The 14954-nt window shown below is 44.1% G+C and overlaps 1 long non-coding RNA gene across 2 annotated transcripts in view; it reads left to right on the forward strand.

The window, feature by feature from the left end:
- Positions 1–597: 597 nt before the first annotated feature.
- LOC122295731 overlaps positions 598–14954 on the forward strand; it is a 63066-nt gene continuing 48709 nt past the window's right edge. The window contains exons 1-3 of one of the 2 annotated variants that reach the window (XR_006238236.1): positions 598–1444; positions 1884–1955; positions 2085–2176. This is a non-coding gene — a long non-coding RNA (uncharacterized LOC122295731). Of the gene's footprint in view, positions 1445–1883; positions 1956–2084; positions 2916–14954 lie in introns of those variants that run through there. The other variant, XR_006238235.1, reaches the window with a different exon arrangement.

A 14954-nucleotide genomic window follows, 5' to 3' on the forward strand; every position in this document is an offset into this window, starting at 1 on the left:
ACAACAAAAAACCACCAAAGGAAGTACCTGGGTTTGAGGAGATGCATATTGTGTGCCGCTCACATTGTATTGATCTGCTCTCCAGGGAAACAGTAGAAAATATATAAGCAGAAGGAAACAACAAGTGATCTCCTATGAAGAAAATAATATATATTTTTGTAGATTTTAAAATTAACTAATTTAAATATATGCTAATGCCATTGCTTTTGATTTAGTACTGTATATATATTAATGATGAGATTTCGAGTACTCTTTCGGATATTGAAAGGCCACAATTGTAGCACTTAAATAGAGAAAGATAATGAAAATTTTTTTTGTAGTAGTATTCTTCTGTGACTGTAGCAACTTCCATGAAAAAATAATAATAAAAAAAAATTACTTGTTCTGAGTTTCCAAATGAGAATAACTTCAAACCGGATGTGGTGTGAAGAGAGAGTTTACACCCTCTAATGATCGGGCGACACATCACAGTTCTAAAAATATTAAAATAAAATCAATCTCAGGTGATTTTTCAATATAATCTTCTCTCTCCCCAGTCTTCCTTCAGTCTCCCTCCCCTCGATCCATTGCAGCCTTAAGCAAATAATTAACAAATGGGTCCACCCGAAAAAACCTTAGAAACCCACCAGTACGCACAAAACAAAACACACTTTACCCATGGCCGCATTATCCAATTTCGGGCATCTCGCTGCCTTAAGTTTCTTCATTTTGTTCTTGGAATCATTGTTCGGTAACTAGCCTCTCCTTTTCAAATTTGAATTTCAAATTCAACGTCTTAATTTCAATATTTCCAGAAGACTAGCAGTATCTTCTGCTCTCTCTCTCTCTCTCAAAAATACTTCCACTTGATATAATTTCCAGGGAGCAGATAAGGGCGACGACGATGATGATGGAAATGATTAGTATTACTTGGACGATGAGCTCGTGCCGTGCAATGTGAGCGATAAGGTCGGGAGGCAGAGGATGAGGAAGTTGGGGAAGAGGGCGTTTCCATAGATGCACAACTCCAAGAGGTCTCCTTATCTGTTTGTGACGCCTGGTTGTGTGCGTGGAAAGCATGGTCTGGGTTTGACTTGGCTTAGTTTATCTGGTTGCTGTGTAATTCACTTGTTATCTTTCATTGTCGATGAAGATCATTAACTTTTAATGGAAAACTTGATTGGTTATTAAAAAAAAAAAAAAAAAAAAGCACGGCCAGTCTGTAAATACTGAAGGTTGAACGAAGAGCTCAGTAGAATTCTTCCACAATTGGAGATGATGCGGAAAAGGAAATCTGAGAGAGGAAATCAATTCCTAGAAGTCCAAGAGAAGATACAGAACATCTCAAACGAGATCTACGGATCCACAGGGTATACTTATTTCATCCATGTTGGTAGTAGATGAACGTGATTTGTCTTTGAGAAAGCTTGAGGAGTTGCACAGAGAGCTGCATGAACTTCTGAAGGTGAAGGTTGAATTATATTTCAATATTTTCTCATTCCCGTTTCATTTATGGTTCTGCCTATCATTGCGCTAGTGGATGGTTCTCTTTACTTATTGGCCGTGCTTGATCTTTTCCTTTCTGTAGAGTGATCCCTGAGGCAGGTTCAGGAATATGGGTGTTTTGATTAATTAATTAATTTGGCTGGTTTTGATTCCTCAGGTTATTAGTTTGCTCATGAAGAAGCGAAAGATATTATATAGAATATATTTTATATATATATATATTTCATAATACTTATAATCTTTCTACTCATTTAATTTGTTATTACTGTTGATTGTCTTGTTCATCTTCCTTTTTGTGACACCCCTATTGCTGATGTTTCTTTACACACCCAGTTCCCATTCCCCCAGCATACCTTGCTGGTAACTAAAACTTTTTATCTGTCATGGTTTGCATATAGCAATGGTTGATGCGATGGCTTCAAAAATCCTGGCATGGGAAGGAAAGAGGCATTGAGTTCACATATGATGGTGTAAGTACTATCTTTAAGGTGATGAGTGTTTAATTAGTTAGTCTCAATTGACAGCTTATTGAAATGGTTGGCTGTAATATGCTGTTGTCTACATCATTCTGCTTAATGTATCACTTTTTGGTGGTTCAGGATGAGAACCGATCGATACAATGCTGGAAGAGGTGCGCATCTTACTCTCAAGCGTGCTGAGAAAGCTTGCTCTTTGGTTAATAAACTTCCAGGTATACTCTGATCATATAGCTTGTCAGCCTTAATCTTGAATTCGCATTTATGTGAGTTCATTAATTAGAATTATTTTATTAGTATCTATAGGATTAACTAATTTGGCTGGTTTTCATTGAAGTTATGATTCTTTAGTTTATGAGTTTGCTCAAGAAGAAGCCAAATATATTATATTATATATATATATCATAATAGTTATAATCTTTCTACTTTATTATTTCTGTTGATTGCTTCCTTTTTGTGCCCACCTATTGCTGTTGTTTCTTTACTTACTAGTTGCCATTCCCCCGCATACTTTTTGCTGGTAACTCAAAATTTCTGTCCACGTGGTTTGTGTACGGCAATGGTTGATGCATTGGCTTCAAAAAGAGGGAAAGGGGCATTTAGTTGACATAAGAAGGTCTAAGTACGCTCCCTATTCTTCAAGGTGTTGGGTGTTTAAATAGTTGGTCTTACTTGATAACTTTTTTTTTTCCTTTTAAGAAAGAGATGAAGATCACCTGCCCATGAGTGATCCCCTTCCAATTTTATTAAAAAAAACCCTAACTTATGGCGGAGGAATACCGTGGTAACAAAAACATCCCAATTTCAAATGCAAGACCTAGCCCCACAAAAATTAGCATCTATTGTCGGGGAAACCCCAACTATCCAAACGTAAAAGACCTCTAAGTCTTCCTGTACCAAAATATTCTCCAAAAAAATTTAGAGACCCACTATTAGCACCAAGTTTAGCTAAAGAATCAGCGACCATATTTGCTTCTCTAAATACCACTTTAAAGTGAACATTAAGCTCCCTAAATAGACATTGAGCTTCCTCCCAAAAATCCCAAAGGTTCCAATAATTACAAACACTTGAGAGAAACCATCCCACTATAACACTAGAATCTGACTCTATCACGAAGTTCCTCAACCCAAGTTGCTTGCATATTCGAAGGTCATCAATAACGGCTCGACTTTCCGCAATAGTATTCGTGGCTTGACCATAGCAATGAGCAAACCCACCCAAGACGCAACAAGTATCATCTCTAACAATGAGCAAACCCACCCAAGACCATAGCAATGGCTAGACCATATTCGAAGGCCATCAATAACGGCTCGACTTATCACAAGAATCTCTATCAACATTAAGTTTCACCATCCCATTCTCCGGTAACTCCCACGCATTATATCTAGGTGTTCTACTCTCCAAAGCCACCATAGGACAATTTAAATTTGCTAATATCGAAGCATCATGGGGGCCTAATCTTTTGAACTTCCTCACCATGCCTGAAGATTCTAAAATAAAACCTTTTACCATTCGAATAACATTCTTCCAATCAAAATTTAGCCCCTCCATACGAGCCGCACAACGAGATCTCAAAAGTGTCCAAGAAATAAAGATAGGAATAACACCACGTAACCAACGTACTTGGGAAGAATTCGAAGCATGGCTCCACCAGGTATTCATCAACCCAGCCCAAACCCAAATAGAAGGCAAATTTATTTATTCCAAAAATAGCTGCAAAATAATTCCAAAGCTTCCTTGGAACCTCCCCCTCACAAAGAATATGATCCACAAATTCACCTTGGGAAGATAGACAACAATGAAACTTCGAAACCAATGGTATACCAAGTTTCTTAATTACCTCATCCACCGGGAGAGCACTACGACGAGCACGCCCTGTGGAAGGCTTGAAAAAACCTTTGCAACAACCATTCAACATAACTGAAAAAACAAGTGATGAAATGGCATTGAAAATCAAAGAGCACCACTTATCTGAAAAACCCAGACTACGCATCACCTCCAACAAAAATCTCCAGTTTACACGATCATATGCTTTAGCCATATCAATCTTCAACATGACATTTCCACCCTTAGTTTTACGATTCACGCCATGTACAAGTTCCTGAGCAAGAGCCATATCATCAAAGATGCTACGCCCCCAAATAAAACTAGCTTGTTCTGGTGAAATAATTCCTCAAGAACTGGGGCCAAACGAGACACCAAGATTTTAGCCATGATTTTATAGACCACCGAACATAAACTGATTGGTCGAAATTGCCCAAAACCAGCTGGAGCACCCACCTTAGGGATCAATACAAGATTAGTAGCCCCCAAAAAAGTAGTCAATGGAATCCCATCAAAAAATTCCTTAGCCATGTCCAAAATATCCTGTTTCACCAGCTCCCATGCTAGTATGAAAAAACTAGTCGAGAAACCATCCGGTCCCGGACTTCCACCCTGTGGAATAGACCATAATGCCTCTCTTACCTCTTCCAAGGATGGTGGGGCACATAATGCCTCATTATCCTATTCCAAAACCACCGACAATTATAAACTTAGAGCCTCCTCATCCAAGTTAACATCTGATGTTGACAAAAGCTCCTGAAAGAACTGAACAGCTTCATCATGCACGGCTTTAGCTGAATCCAAGACCTGGCCATTACTCAACGACATATGATCTACAATCAAGCTCTTCTTTTTAACATGCATAGACGCATGAAAAAAAAGCTATATTTAAATCCCCTTCCTTTAGCCATTTAATACAAGATTTTTGACATCCCAAAGTCTCTTCTCAATGAAGCCTTTGAAGATGGCTTTGTTTACAAACCAGTAGCTCATTTTCCCGATCCTAAGCATATCTTCAACTTTCACCATCCGAGCTTCCACATTAGCCAATTCCAAATGAACTTGCCCAAAAATATCAATGTTCCATTTCCGTAGCATGCTTTTTAAAATTTGAAGTTTTCGGCTAACTTTCACCATAGGAGAGCCATCCACATTTTGATTCCAAGCCTCCCGAACCAACGGTAGAAACCCCTCATGAGTTCCCCACATACGCTGAAATCTAAAGTATTTAATGCAGCTCCCCCTCTCTCTCATCAAATGCAATAGTATAGGACAATGATCAGAAGAAGACTGTAGAAAATACTCCATATGAGCCTCCTAAAAAAAAACAATTCAAGAAGCTCGACGTAACCAAAATACGATCCAACTTCGCCCAAATCCGTCTACCACCAAGCCTCCCAATACGCCAAGAAAATTTATTCCCAATAGAAGGAAGATCAATCAGTCTGCAATCATGAATACAATTGTTAAACTCCAATTTTACACGAGGAGCTCTCAAAAGACCTCCCACTTTTTCATCATCCCCACGAACAATATTAAAATCCCCCACCAAAAAAAGCCGGCCAACTACCCATATCTAAACCACGAATATGATCCCACAGTTATAGTCTTTTCACCCAAAAACAGCTCGCGTACCATCACTCTGATACTGCCGCAAATAAACCAACCAGACAGTGCTTGATCCGACATAGCAACAAGCTCAAACTCCAGCTCATTGTCCCAGAACAACCATACTTTACCACCTACTTCGGCATTATTTATAAAATTAGGCCGATGCAATCACCTAGCCCATTGCCTACATTTATTAGCAAAAAGAAAAGTTCTAACAGTGCCACCACAGACAGACGACTTTTATTCAAAATATGTCGAAGCCTACTCTTCGACGAAAGAATACCCCTAATATTCCAAATAAGAATCTTCATAATAAAATTAAAATGGCTTTCGAGACCGAGTTTTCCTTTCCAGGACTATCATCGGACTTTTCTTCTTCCTTCCTCTTAGACACTTCAATGGAACATTCAATTCCAAATCAGAATCAAAACATTTATTTGTTAGCTCCTCCAAGTCATCCTCAAGGTCGCCCTCAAACAATGAAAACCTCTGTTTGGGAACCCCAACCTCTTTTTCAACTAAACGACAAAGTTCAAAGTCCAAAGCTTCATCAACCACCATGAGTAAACTCTTCGGTGACACACTCTTCTCAGACACACGATCACCATCAACCTCATACTCAGAGTTTTCCTTAGATAATTCAAACCAACTACACACTGATTTATTAGGCGACACCAATTGAACATCCCCTACCTTATCAATCACCTTTGGTGGCTCCGTAGGAGTAAAATAATTTAAAGGGGGAGAAATTTCCCATCTATCCTTATCTCAAACTGAACTTTATCAAATATCTAATCCTTCTAATCCACAAACATCACTTCGAACCTCTTCGACAATGCCTCACTTTGTCTCTTATTAATAATTGCCAACAATTCAGCTCGACGAGCCGCTGAAAAAACTCCCATACCGACATTCACCACTAGATTCTTTCTACCAACAGATTCTTACTTGACAACTTATTGAAATGGTCTCTAAAGGCATCAACACGGCTAGAAACCTTGACGGATGCAAGGGAACACATTTCCAAAGTGTCCCAGTCCTCTCTTGCCATGAAGTGTGGTCGATTTCAGATCCTGCCTGGTGACTTAGGCTAATGTTCTTAGTGCAGTCGATTTTAGTTTTAGCCTGATAGTTCAGGTAAATGCTTTACGCTCGACCCTCAGTGGGTGTAGAGGGAACACCTTTACCAAGTGTCCCGATCCTCCCTTGGCACCCTGCACGGTCGATTTCCAATCTCGCCAGGTTTCATAGGTCGATGCTCTGCGCTCGTACCTCAGCGTCCAAATGCCACCTAAGTGTCCTAGTCCCCCCTCGCCACCCAGTGCAATCGATTTTAGATCCTGCCTGGGGACTTAGGCCAATGCTCTGTGCTTGCGCCTTAGTGTCCAAATGCCACCCAGTGCGGTCGATTTTAGATTCCACTTGGTCCCTCGAGTCAACAGGCACTGGGGGAATACCTCTCCCAAGTGTCCCAGTCCCCCATCGCTACCCACCTAGCGGGGTTGTTTCATATCCCATTTGGTGACTTAGGTCAATGCTCCACGTTCGTGCCTTTGTGCCTGAACGGCACCCAGTGTGATCGATTTCAGATTCCACTTGGCTAGTTAGGCTAATGCTCCACGCTCTAGCCACGGGGTCTAATTGCCAACTAGTGCAATTGATCTTAAGGTAACTGCGCTGCGTGGCATTTGGACGCCGAGGGAGGTCGTCGAGCCTTTTTATTTATGAAATGGTAGGCGCAGTACGATCGGCCTTCCTCCATGATGCCCCTCCATCAGCATCTACATGTGCATGCTCGTGTGCACATTCCTCAACGAGGTGAAGAAGTTGCTCCTTTCCCATCCAACCATTTCCTTACCTCGATCTCATTCTTGTTGGTTTTGGCGTCAGTACCCCTCTTGGGGCTGCTTGTGGCCAGCTCCACTCCCGTGTACCATAGGGTGGTTAGAGCCCGGAGGGTGTCCTTAACATCGATGAAGTCGTTAGCCCGATCCATGAAGTCCTACAGGGTTTTCGGAATTTTTCGTACAATTTTCCCAAGGTGCTAAATGAAACCCACGAGTGCTGCTAGGGTGATCTTCTCGTCCAATTCATCGGTGGTCATCTGCTCCTTATTAAAGAGGTAAGTAGCCGACCGTCTTCTTTTCCTACTAGACATGAATTGGTGGCCCAGCTCCTCGAAGGTGATGATGGCTGGTTGAAGGGTGACAAACCGTAAGTCAAGGGGAAAGCCTGGCACGTCATCTCTCCCCTAGAAGCCGTGTAGTTTCATGTGAGTTTTAAACGTTTTCAGGTGCTTGGCTTGATCCTTCGATCGGTCGTACATCTCTATCTATGGGGGCCTAAATTTTGAGGGAAGCGAGACTGCCCTTATTTGGACACTATAGGCTAGGTCTATGGTGCTAAGCAGATTGGTCCATAGCAGATGGTCCTCGTATCCTCTTTGCCATCTCCTCATACTTGCCTATGAGACTGCGTAGTTTGTCGCTTATCCGCTTGTGCTCTTCATCTTTGGGTGGTGCCTGGCCAGTGTTCTACGACTTCCCTTCCATCTGCTCAATCTTGCATGGTTTGACACCTCCCTCGAACACAACATTCTTCCACTTTAATATTTTATTCTCTTGCCGAAGGGCTCCTTGTCAGAGGTCAATCGTTTCACAAGTTATTCTACTTCCGGGAACCTTCCTTCAATGCTTGCCAATGTAGACTCTTACTTGAAGGTCGCATAGGCATGCATTGTGGTCGGCATACAAAAGGCACGCTAACCCTATTAGGCCGAAAAAATATTAGATCTCAGAGATGGTGCCAACTGTTGATGTGTGTTTTGTAGTAACTTTGACAATGACAGCTCTCTTGTACCAGCAAGAGAGGAAGAAAGGGTGGTGGGGGGTGGTTGTGTCATCTTTGATGTCAAAGTCAAAATCTTTTCTTCAAGGACCAGGAGAGCAGGAAGTTATGGAACTTAGAGGGATATACAGAGCTTATAACCTCATTCCTGTTGTCATACTTCCTCTATTTATAGCCAATTTCTCGTGAGATCCGTCTATCGTTGTAATGATGGCATTTGTCAATTATAGGAGCCATTTAATGCGGCCGATCTGGGAGGCGATAGGATCTATGCTAATATGCTCCACATTAATGCGTGGTAACTGGAAGAACCAAGGGGCCCAAAAAGGGGTAAGGCAGCTGGCGATTCCTCCAGTCACCACACAATAATGCAGAATAGATAGAGCATGATCCTATAGACTTCAAGTTTGGTCTCATTAAATGCAACTCGGAGTGGCCAGCATCGAGGTTGGGCCCCTGTAATTGACAGGAGTGGCCTTATTAAATTTGACATCATGTCATCCTGGACAAAGTCCATCACTACATCAATAGAAGGATCCCACAAGGCTGACAACAAGAAGGAGGCTATAAGCTCGGTATATCTCTCCAAGTTCTATAACTTCCTGCTCTCTTGGTCCTTGAAGAAAAGACTTTGACTTTGGCATCATAGATGACACAACCACCCCTTACCACCCTTTCTTCCTCTCTTGCTGGTACAAGAGAGCTAACGTTACCAAAGTTGCTACAAAACACACATCAACAGTTGGCACCGTCTGTGAGATCTAATATTTTTTCGACCTAATAGGGTTAGCGTGCCTTTTGTATGCCGATCACAATGCATGCCTGTGCGACTTTCAAGTAAGAGTCTACATCAGCAAGCATTGAAGGAAGGTTCACGAAAGTGGAAGAACTTGTTAAACGATTGACCTCTGACAAGGAGCCCTTTGGCAGGAGAACAAAATATTAAAGTGGAAGAATGCTGTGTTTGAGGGAGGTGTCAAACCATGCAAGATTGAGCAGATGGAAGGGAAGTCGCAGAACACTGGCGAGGCACCACCCAAAGATGAAGAGCACAAGCGGATAAGCGACAAACTACGCAGTCTCATGGGCAAGTATGAGGAGATGGCGAAGAGGATACGAGGACCATTTGCTATGGACCAATTTGCTTAGCACCATAGACCTAGCCTATAGTGTCCAAATGAGGGCAGTCTCGCTTCCCTCAAAATTTAGGCCCCCATAGATAGAGATGTACGACCGATCAAAGGATCAAGCCAAGCACCTGGAAACATTTAAAACTCACATGAAACTACACGGCTTCTAGGGGAGAGATGACGTGCCAGGGTTTCCCCCTGACTTACGGTTTGCCACCCTTCAACCAGCCATCATCACCTTCGAGGAGCTGACCCACCAATTCATGTCTAGTAGGAAAAGAAGACGGTCGGCCACTTACCTCTTTAATAAGGAGCAGATGACCACCAATGAATTGGACGAGAAGATCACCCTAGCAGCACTCGTGGGTTTCATTTCGCACCTTGGGAAAATTGTACGAAAAATTCCGACAACCTTGTAGGACTTCATGGATCGGGCTAACGACTTCATCGATGTCAAGGACACCCTCCGGGCTCTAACCACCCTATGGTACATGGGAGCGGAGCTAGCCACAAGTAGCCCCAAGAGGGGTACTGACGCCAAAACCAACGAGAATGAGATCGAGGTAAGGAAATGGTTGGATGGGAAAGGAGTAACTTCTTCACCTCGTTAAGGAATGTGCACAGGAGCATGCACATGTAGATGCTGATGGAGGGGCATCATGGAGGAAGGCCGCTCGTACTGCGCCTACCATTAGGAGGAGGGCCACTAGGGCGAAGCTGGAAGGCTCCAGCTGAGAAGGAAAGTCATCGACGAGATATCCAAGGATGAATAGGAGGAAATCAAGGGTGGGGATAGATGTGTAGATAGATAGGCACCAGAGATGTGTAGACAGTCAAGTAAATGCTCCATACTCAGACCTCAACAAGAGCACCTCTCCCAAGTGTATAGTCCTCGCCACACTACCAAGCACGGTTGATTTTAGATCCTGCCTAGTCTTTTAGGTTGATACTCTACACTCGTGCCTCAATGTCCAAATTTCAGCAAGTGCTGTCAACTTTAGATCCCACTTGGTCACTCGGGTCTACTCTCAAAACTTGACAAGCACCAGAGGGAACACCAATCCGAAGTGTCCCAGTCCTCCCTGGCCTCCCAGCATGATCAATTTCAAATCCTGCCTAAGCTGATTCTCTTCGCTCCCCCCTTGGCTTCCTACACAATGTTCTTCATTTTAGATCACGCTTGGTCACTCAGGTCGATGCTCTGTGCTTGAACCAAGATAGACGAAGGGGGAACAAATCTCCTCAGTGTCCCAGTGCCCCCCTCGCCAATTATCGATGATCCATGCTGGCGCCTCAGTGGTGGAATACCACAATAAGCGGTCGATTTTAGATGCCACCTAATCACTTCTATTAATGGGCACATAGGGGGACACCACTCCCAAGTGTTCAAGTCCCCACTCACCACCAAATGCGGTTGATTTCAGTTCCCTCCTGGTGACTTAAGCTAATGCCTCGGTGTTCAAATACCATTTGATGTGATTGATTTTAGATTTCACTTGGTCGCTCGGGTAAATGATCCACACCCAAACCTCGATGGGTGCACCTCTCTCAATTGTCCAAATCCCCCCACACCACCAAGTGTAGTTGATTTTATGTCTCGCTTGGTCTTGTAGGCTGATGCCCTAAGCTCACTCCTTAGCATCCAAATTCTTATAACTCATTTGATTTCAGATCCCACTTGGTCACTCCAGTCAATGCTTTACATTCGAACCTCGATGGGAGCATGAGGGAACACTTCTCCCGAGTGTCCCAGTCCCTCCTTGCCACTCAACACGGTCAACTTTAGATCTTGCCTGGTGACTTAGGTCGATGCTCTGCGCATGTGCCTTAGCGTAACTGCTCTGCACTCAAACTAGTGTGAACAATATTAGATCCCACCTGGACAATCGAGTGAATGCTTTGCACTCAAACCTCAACAAGCAGACCGCTCTAAAGTGTCCTAATCCCACCTTCCCAACCAGCATGGTCGATTTCAGATCTCGCATGGTCTCGTAGGCCAATCTTCGCTCTTGAGCCTCAATGTGCAAATGCTACCAAGTGCAGTCGATGCTCTACAATTGAATCTCCATGGGTGCACAAGGGAGCACCTCTCCCAAGTGTCCCATCCCCTTTCGCCACCCAACACGATTGATTTGAAATCCCTCTTGGTGACTTTTGGTCGATGCTACGCCCTCATGCCTTAGCGTTCGAGCACCGCACGGTGTGATCAATTTCAGATCCCACCTTGACACTTGAGTAAATGCTCTGCACTTAGACCTCGATGGGCACACCTTTCCCAATTGTCCCAATCCCACCTACCACAAGGCCTCGTAGGTTGATGCTTCACACTCACACCTCAGTGTCCAAATGTCACTCGGGTCAATGCTTTGCGACTGAACCTCGACGGGAGCGTGAGGGAACACCTCTCCCAAGTGTCCCAGTCCCCTTTTGCCACCCAACACGGTTGATTTCAAATCCCGCCAGGAGACTTTGGCCAATGCTACACCCTCACGCCTTAGCATTCGAATGCCACACAATGAGAACAATTTCAAATCCCACCAGGTTACCTAGGCCAATGCTTTGCGCTCAAACCTCAACATGCAAACAAGACCGAGTGTAGTCGATTTGAGATCTGATGTGGTCACACGGGTCGATGCTCCGCGCTCGAACTCGATGGGGCACAGGGGGAAGAGCTCTACCAAGTGCCCTAGTCCCCCCTTGAAACCTAACAAAGTGGATTTTAGATCCCGCTTTGTGACTTAGATCCTACTTCGTGGGATCCTTCTAACGTTATAATGCATTTGCTCCAAATGACATCACATTATCGTTCCTGTCAGCTATAGGAGCTAGACCTCGCTCGAAGCTACTTTCAATACGGCCCATCCTGTAGAGTACAGGATTACACCTCTCAATTTCCCATTAATACATGGTGACTGTAGGAACCGCCGGCTGCCTTACCCCTTCTTGGGCCCCTGGGTTTCTCCAGTCACCATGCATTAATGAGAAACAGACATGCCGGGACGTTGGGCTTCTATAGTTGACATGAGCGGCTACATTAAATGGGACGTCATGCCGTTTAGGACAAATGTCATTATAGTTTCGAAAGTATCCGATTAGAAATCGCTATAAGTAAAGGAAGGCAAAGAATGAAAAAGAGGTTACAGGCTTGATATATCTATCAAACGTTCCATGGGTTCCTAGTCCTTAATGCAAAACCTTACCTTGGCATTGGTGGTGACACAATTACACACAGCCCCTTTCCTCTGCCCTTGTAGGTACCCGAGAGTTTTTGTTGCCTCGCAGCTACAAAACACACATCAACATGTTCGTTGAATGTACTTACACGCATCAACACAGTTCAATGCCCTACGCTCGAACCTCAATGTATGTAGGGGAAATACCTCTCCCAAGTTTTTGAGTCCCCCCTCGCCATCCAAGATTTTCGATCCCACCTGGTCTCATAGGTCAACGCTCTTTGTACGCGCCTCGGTGTCCAAATACGACCTAGTGTAGTTGATTTTGGATCCCGCTTGGTAGCTCGGGTAAATGCTCTGTGTCGGAACCTCGACTAGCATAGGGGGAACAACTCTCCCAAGTGTCTTAGTCTCCCCTTGCCACCCAGCATGGTTGATTTTAGATCATGCCTATGACTTCAGCCGATGCTCCTTGTTTGCACCTTAGTGTCCAAACACTACCTAGTACAGTCGATTTCAGATCATGCTTGGTAGCTCGGGTAAGCGCTTTGCGCTTGAACCTCGACAGGTGTAGGGGGAACAAGTGTACCAAAGTCAAGTACTTTCTTCAAGGACCATGAAAGCAGGAAGCTATGGAAAGTTAGAGAGATATTTTGAGCATGTAACCTCCTTCTTGTTGTCAGACTTCCTCTATTTATAGTCAATTTCTCATAGGATCCTTTTGTCACTATAATGCATTTTGACATCACCGTTCCAATTCGCTATAGGAGCCAGACCTCGCTCCAAGCTACATTCAATGTAGCCCATCTTGTAGGGGACAGGATCACGCCTATTTGTTTCTCGCGTGGTGATTGGAGGAACCGCCGGCTGCCTTACCCCTTCTTGGGCCCTTGGGTTCCTCTAGTCACCACGTATTAATGGGGAACAAACATGCAAGGAATCCTACATGCCAAGAATTATGTCCCATGCTGGGTTGCCCACATTGAATTTAGGTCAGAGTGGCCAACCTCGAGGTTGAGCTCCTATAGTTGACACAGGCGACCGCATTAAATAGGACATCATGTCATCCTTGACAGATATGATTATAGTGATGAAAGTATCCCATGAGAAATCGCTATAAATTGAGGAAGACTGACAATGGGAAAGAGGTTACAAGCTCAATACATTTCTTAAACCTTCAATGGCTTGCTGCTTTCCTAATTCTTAAAGAAAAGATCTACCTTTGGCATTGGTGGTGACGCAACCACCCATATCCCCTTTCGTCCACCCTCAAAGATACCACAGAGATTTTGGTGGCCTACCAACTACAAAACACGCATCAACATTGGCGTTAATTGTACTTACACGCATCAACACGGTTCGATGCCCTATGCTCGTACCTCGACTTATGTAGGGGGAATGCCTCTCCCAAGTTTTCTAGTCCCCCCTCACCACCCACTACAGTCGATTTCAAATCTCTCTTGGTGACTTAGGTCGATATTCATTGCTCAGGCCTCCGTGTCCAAATGTTTCGTAGTGAGGTCTATTTCAGATCCCACCTACTAGCTTGGGTAAATGCTCTGTGGTTGAGCCTTGGCGAGTGTAGGGGCAAACACCTTTCCCAAGTGTCCTAGTCCCTTTTGCCACCCAGCACTGTCAACTTCAGATCCTACCTAGTCTAGTATGTCTAAATGCCACCACGGTGTGCCCTAGTCCTCCCAAGCCACCCAACGCAGTCAATTTCAAATCCCACCTAGGCCGATGCTCTCTGCTCCCCCTTAGACACAGTGTTCTTGATTTCAGATCTTGCTTGTTCCATTGCTTGCTCCCCCTTAGGTTGATGCTCCATGCTCGAACCTCGATGGGCACAAGGGAAACTCCTCTCTACTTTTTTCCTTTCCTAGTCTTGAAAGAAAAGACCTGACTTTGGCATTGGTGGTGACACAACCACCCACAGCCCCTTTTCTCCGCCATTGTAGGTACTAGAGAGTTTTTGTTGCCGGGCAGCTACTAAACATGCATCAACATGCACGTTGTTTGTACTTACACACATCAACATGGTTCGATGCTCTATGCTTAGACCTTAATGTATGCAGGGGATTACCTCTCCCTAGTTTTCTAGTGCCCCTTCACCACCGAGCATGGTTGATTACAGATCCCTCCTAGTGACTTGGGTAGATATTCATCGCTCGGGCGTTCGTGTCCAAACAGCACCCAGTGTGGTCTATTTCAGATCCCACCTGGTAGCTTGGGTAAATACTTTGTGGTCGAGCGTAGGGGCAAACACCTCTCCCAAGCGTCCCAGTCCCCTTCGTCACCTAACGCTGTCCATTTTAGATCTTGCCTGCTCTCATTGATAAATCCTTTGTGCTGCCGCTCTGGCTAGTATGACCTATTTCAGATCCCACCTAGTTTCTTAGGTCGTTGC

The sequence above is a fragment of the Carya illinoinensis genome, chromosome 15, assembly GCF_018687715.1.
Source record: "Carya illinoinensis cultivar Pawnee chromosome 15, C.illinoinensisPawnee_v1, whole genome shotgun sequence".
NCBI classification, from domain to species: domain Eukaryota; kingdom Viridiplantae; phylum Streptophyta; class Magnoliopsida; order Fagales; family Juglandaceae; genus Carya; species Carya illinoinensis.